A 6675-nucleotide genomic window follows, 5' to 3' on the forward strand; every position below is an offset into this window, starting at 1 on the left:
TCATCTGTCTTTTGGAGGATCCAGTTTCCTACGACATCTATGATGCTGTCCACGAGGATACCAATGGTGCTTAGTAAAGAACATTTTGCTAAGTTGTTCTATCATGGGTCCTTGCTCAAAGTGCTCATTTTTTTTCTTCTAATCTGGTTTTCAGCACTTGGTCATGTGTTTCTTCATTATCATGCAGAGGATCTGGCTGAGGAATAGGTTGTGTATGTTCCTATGGAATGTCCTCAGAAGCATGGTAGCACACTATCGTCCTGCCATCAGAGGGCAAAGCAAGCTCTACTTTGCAATTACAGTCATTTGGTAGAGGAGAATATGTAGATTTATGACAAACACAATATAAAGCTCCATTTTGAATTGGAAATAAATGTTTCCAGACAGTTCTGTTTGATATCACCCATTTTACTGCTGCTAACGCCACAGTGAATCAAGATGCTTATTGGGTGGTATGAAAGAAGATGATTTGAAGAGAAACTGATTTTAAAATCTTCTTCAGGGTATATCTATTTTCATTCCTGACAGCTGCTCACCACGAGCCCGCCATTCTACCTCAATATACCACATTTTCTTTTTCCTTTTTTTTTTTTTTTTTAACATTTTCTTTATCCATTCACCAGCCAATGGACGCTTGGACTGTTTCCATAGCTTGGCTATTGTAGATGATGCTGTTATACACACAGGGATGCCTGTGTTCCCTTGAATTAATGTTTTTGTATTTTGGTGGTAAATACCTATTAGTGCAACTGATGGGTCATAGGGTAGCTCTATTTTTAATTTTTGAGGAACATCCATACTGTTTTCCACAGTGGCTACCAGCTTGCATTCCCACCAACAGTGCAGGAGGGTTCCCTTTTCTCTGTATCCTCACCAACACTTTTTGCTTGTGTTGTTGATTTTAGCCCTTCTGACTGGTGTGAGGTGGTATCTCTTTGTAGTTTTGATTTGCATTTCCCTGATGATGAATGATGTTGAGCATCTCTTCATGTGTCTGTTGACCATCTGAATGCCTTCTTTGGAAAAATGTTTGTCCGTGTCCAATTTTTGTAAAGATTTTATTTTTAAGCAGTCTCTATACCCAACATGGGGCTTGAACCCACAACCCTTAGATCTGAGCCAGCCAGGTGCCCCATATGATGCCTATTTTTTAATTGAATGGTTTTTTGGGTATTGAATTGTATCAGTTCTTTTTTTCTTTCTTTTATTATTACTTTTTTTTAATAGAGAGAGAGAGCATTGCTGGAGAGGGGCAGAGGGAGACAGAGAATCTCAAGCAGGCTCCACACTCAGCACAGAGCCCAACAGAGGGCTCAATCTCATGACCCCAAAGTCATGATCTGAGCTGAAATAAAAAGTCAGACACTTAACCAACTGAGCCACTCAGGCACCGTTGTATCAGTTCTTTATGTATTTTGGATACTAACCCTTTATCTGATATGTCGTTTGCAAATATCTTCTCCCATTCAATAGATTACCTTTAATTTTGTCGATTATTTCCTTCACTGTGCAGAAACTTTTGGGGGGTAGTCTGAATAGTTTATTTTTGCTTTATTTCCCTTGCCTCAAGAGGCAAATCTAGAAAAATGTTGCTACCGCCCATGCGAGAGACATCCCTGCCTGTGCTGTCTTTCAGGATTTTTATGGTTTCAGGTCTTTAATCCATTTTGAGTTTATTTTTGTGTATGGTGGAAGAAAGTGGTCTAGTTTTATCCTTGTGCATGTGGCTGTCCAGTTTTCCCAACACCATTTGTTGAGAAGACTGTCTTTTTCCCATTGTAAATTCATCCTTTTTTGTCAAAGATTAATTGACCATATAATTGTGGGTTTATTTCTGGGTTTTTGGTTGCTTCTCCCTTTTTATGTGAGCCACCATGCTTCATCTGATTTCCCTATTCACAAAATGCATTATTACCTCTCCTCCACTGTTACATTCTCTTCTGCTCTCTCGGACCCTATAGCTTCATTTTTCTGTCATTTAGTAGAGCTTCAGGAAACAGCAGAGATGATTACTTGTTTAGCTGATACTAAGCAGAGCAAAACATGCAAAAGTGCCTTGCAAAGAAACTCTAAGGTATTAAACAAATGTGATTTATTATCATGTGGTTCCTAAGACACCTAAGACAACCCTCTCACGGCTTTTGCCAAAATAAGCATTTGAGCAACTGCAGCCGTCCATCTAGCCATAATCCTAAAAATCTTTGTTTGTTGATTTTTGTTTTGTTTTGTTTTCATTAAGAAGATCTGCTACCTTTATTGGGATGTTGTTTTCAGGTCCTATAACCCAAAATATAATTTTATAATAGTTAAAAATTCAAAGCAATTAAACCATCATAGCTATAAAGGGACAAAAATGAAATTCTTTTTTTTTTTTTTTTTAAAGATCTTATTTATTTGACGGACAGAGATCACAGGTAGGTAGAGAGGCAGGCAGAGAGAGAGAGAGGAAGGGAAGCAGGCTCTTTGCTGAGCAGAGAGCCCAACGCAGGGCTTTATCCCACGACCCTGAGACCATGACCTGAGCCCAAGGCAGAGGCTTAACCCACTGAGCCACCCAGGTACCCCCAAAAATGAAATTCTTTTTTTTTGTTTTAAGATTTTATTTATTTATTTGACAGCGATCACGAGCAGGCAGAGAGGCAGGCGGGGGCAGGGGGGAAGCAGGCTCCCCACTGAGCAGAGAGCCTGATGTGGGGCTGGATCCCATGACCCTGGGATCATGACCCGAGCCAAAGGCAGAGGCTTTAACCCACTGAGCCACCCAGGCGCCCCCAAAATGAAATTCTTAGGGCATGAAACTTAGAGCGTAATCAAATAACCAGCCTTTTAAATGCCAATTTAAGGGGCGCCTGGGGGCCTCAGTCAGTTAAGTGTTTGCCTGGGGTTCAGGTCAAGATCGGGGTCCTGGGATCAGGCCCAAGGCAGCAGCTGTCAAATGAATACATAAAATCTTAAAACAATGCCAGTCGAAAAGTTTAAAAAAGAACAACTTTCAAGTATCCAAAGTGATCTTTGTAAATCAATTGTTGAAATAATTGATGAAAATAAAGGAAAAGGCCACCCATTACGTGTGCTATTCAAAACGAGTTGCAGAGAACAATAGTAATTTCTAACCTGAAGGAAAGGCATCCCGCTGGGAGCTCTGGGCAAAGTCCTGTAGACTCAGCTCAGGGTCGGTGCTCCCTGGGGGGCTGCAGCTCCCAGGAGCCTGCGCAGATCCTTCTCGGCACCTTCTCCCTCTGCTGAAGTTGCTCTTTTCCTTCCTGGTTCAGCCTTCAGGTGCAAACTGTCTCTCGTGGATCCTGTGCCCCCAGCACCCAGCACCCAGCACCCAGCACAGTGCCAGACCTACAGTCGTTCCTAAGCGTCGGGTGGTGTGCAACACGGCAGACGCCACTAAAAGCATCTCCAAGTCTTCGGGGGGAAAATACATCCAAGGGAGGTGACTGGAGATTCCGCTGGAAACATTAAGAAAACAAAGACCCGAACTCTCCTTCGTCCCCTCTCAAGACAGAAAGTCGTGGATCTTGCCTGGCAGATTGTCTCATCTTTTCACACAACGGGAGAAACAGAATCGAGAAAAAAACCTCCAGTCCTGGCAAGAGCGGACAGCCGAGACACAAGTGTTGAGCACGAAGGGGGAGGCAGCGTGGATCCTGGCAGCTTCTCGTGTTCCATGAGAAACACCTGCTCTGCTGGCCGCGGGGACAAGAGGGCTCAGAATAGCACAGGCGCACCCACTCACGGACACACAGGAACTCCCCTGTCCTGCAGGCAAGGGGAAGGGGGTGTCAGGAGGAGGTCCAGGGAAGCTGACTTGGAACATGTACCCAACACCACGGAAAGGACTTGAATTTCCCCTGCCATGGGAAGAGGATGAAATTCCCCACCTGTCATTCTCAGAAGCCTCCAGACGGGCTCAGGGCTCATGAGGTAAGGCTGGCAAGCTTGGGGCTTGGGGCCGAGAGGCCAGGAGGCCAGGGAGGGAGGCTCCTTTAGCTTCATGGTTGAGAACGGGCCGTTCCTCTGTTGTGGACACCCTCGAGTGAGCACGGCACGCTGGTTTTCGGGGGAATGGGGTTGATCGTGTTGCACTGATGAGAGCAGTGACCCAGACAAGCACACAAGGGGCCCACAAACATGGTGGCAGGGGCAAAGCCTGAGCCAGGAAGACCAGGATGTTAACCAAACTGAATGCTCCTCCTGGATCTTCTTTGTTAGTGTCCGAAATCGTCCCTTGAGTTGGTTCCTTAGAAAAAGTGTTCTAAGGTCATAGAAATTTGGGAAATGCAGCCCTACAGAAAACCCCCTGAGGGATTCACAACGAACATCAGAATCTGGAAGGTCCCAAGGGGTTCCTCATGAAAGGAAAAATAACAACAACAAAAACCTCACAGAAGATGCTTTAACTCTATTTAACCCAGCGTTTCTCAGACACGTTTCTTCGAGTAAAACTTATTTACGTCCTGCACAAAGAGTTCCATCGGCCACACCATGGGGACTGCTGTCCTACCCAGGCCTTGACTGTGGAATCTTGCCTTTCGTAAGGATACACCTTCCAGAACTTACAGGGAAAGATAGATTTAATTATAATAGTAGCTGCACATTTTAAAAATCTCCTTTTTGCTTGGGGCACCTGAGTGGCCCAGTTGGTTAAGCATCTGACTTCAGCTCAGGTCATGATCTCAGGGTCCTAGAATCTAGCCCTGAGTTTGGCTCAGTGCCCAACATGGAGGAGTGGGGTTGTCCCTCCCCCTCTGCCTTCCCCTACTTGTGCTCTCTCTCTCAAATAAATAAAATCTTTAAAAAAAAAAATCTTTTCTTAAATAACATGTCAGAGTAGAAAATTCACCAAGTTTCTTAAATGTTGTTTTGTTTTTCCAATTAGCTTTTTAAAGATGAACTTTAATTTTTTTTAAAGATGTTATTTATTTATTTGAGAGATGGGGTTTGTAACTGCAGGGGAGTAGTAGGGAGGAACGGGGGGCGGGGCAGAGAATCCCCAACCAGTTTCCCCGCTGAGCACTGGCATCTCAGGACCCTGAGATCATGACCATAGCAAAATCAAGAGTTGATGGCTTAACCTACTGAGCTACCCAGGCACCCCAAAGATGAACTTTATTTTTTAATTTTTATTTTATATATTTTTAAGATTTTTTTTTTTTTATTTATTCATTTGACAGAGAGACAGAGACAACGAGAGAGGGAACACAATCAGGGAGAGTGGGAAAGGGAGAAGCAGGCTTCCCACGGAGGAGGGAGCCCAATGCAGGGCTCGATCCCAGGACCCTGGGACCATGACCTGAGCCTAAGGCAACCACCTAAGGACTAAGCCACCCAGGCACCCCTGAGCTTTATTTTGTAGTGCAGTTTCAGGTTCACAAACAACTCAGCAGCAAGTACAGGGAGTTCCTCTATGCCCCCTGCCTCTGCTCAGACAACCTCCCCCACGATCAGCATACCCCACCAGGTGGTACATTTGTTACTATGGAAGAACCAACACTGACACATCATTATCACCCCAAGTCCACAGAATATTCTGGTTCGCCCTCTTGTTGTACTTGGAGTTTGGATAAATGTATCAGGACATGTATCCATTACTATAGTATCATGCAGATATTTTCACGGCCCCAAACATCCTCTGTGCTCTGCCTGTTCGCTCCTCCCTCCAACCCAAGGCGGCCACTGCTCTCACTGCTGTCCCCACCATTTTGCCTTTTCTGGAACATGATGTCGGAGAACTCCTTATAATACATTGCTGTTAAACCTTACTTATTGTATTTCTATGTCAAAGGATATTTTAAATTTTTAATTTCTTTTAATTGAAGTAGAGTTGAGCTGCAGCATTAGAGTAGTTTCAGGTGTATAACTTAGTGATTGGAAATGGTCACCACCGTTAAGTCTAATTACCATCTGTTTCCATACAAAGTTCTTACAATATTATTGGCTCTATTCCCCGTGCTGTACTTTATATCCCCTTGACCTATTTATTTACAGTTGGCCGTCTGTACCTTTTGACCCCCTTCACTGATTTCACCCACCCATGCCCTCCCTTCTAGCAACCACCAGTTTGTTCTCCGTATCTGTGAGTCTGTTCCTGATTTGCTTTGTTTGTTCACTTGTGGGATTTTTTTTTTAGATTCCACAAACAAGTGAAATCATACAGTATTTGTCTTTCTCTGTTTGACTTATTTCACTTAGCACAACACCTTCTAGGTCGGTGAAAAGGATACGTTTAAAAGGGCAGGTGGAGAAAATGGCACCTTTCCACGGCTGATGACAGCATCCTCGACCTTGGCATAACTGACATTTTGGACAAGATGAGGGGACTGTCCTGCGTATTGTAGGATATTTAGTACCGTCGCTGGTGTCTACCTCCTAGATGCTGGTAGGACCCTCTCCTTAAGCTGTGACAATCAAAAGGACTCAGACTGTTGCCTAATGTCCCCTGATGGGAAAAAAAATCACCCTGATCAAAATCACTGATCTAAAGGGAAAGCCTGACTTCACCAGAAAATCTCAAAAGCACTTTCCATCTGGTCATTTACCTCTTGTAAGCATTCACCTCTTGTAAACATTTCACCTGAAATGTTTGGTAGGGAGAAGACAGACTAGGTATGAAGACCCAAGAGTTCCTGAAGAAACATGCAAGAGCGTCGGCTTTTCATTTTACGA

The 6675-nt window shown here is 44.0% G+C and overlaps 1 pseudogene; it reads right to left on the reverse strand.

The window, feature by feature from the left end:
• LOC132026291 (large ribosomal subunit protein mL42-like) lies at positions 1-430 on the reverse strand (annotated as a pseudogene).
• Between the last annotated feature and the right edge of the window lie 6245 nt (positions 431-6675).

Source organism: Mustela nigripes, chromosome 10, assembly GCF_022355385.1.
Source record: "Mustela nigripes isolate SB6536 chromosome 10, MUSNIG.SB6536, whole genome shotgun sequence".
Taxonomy (NCBI): Eukaryota; Metazoa; Chordata; class Mammalia; order Carnivora; family Mustelidae; genus Mustela; species Mustela nigripes.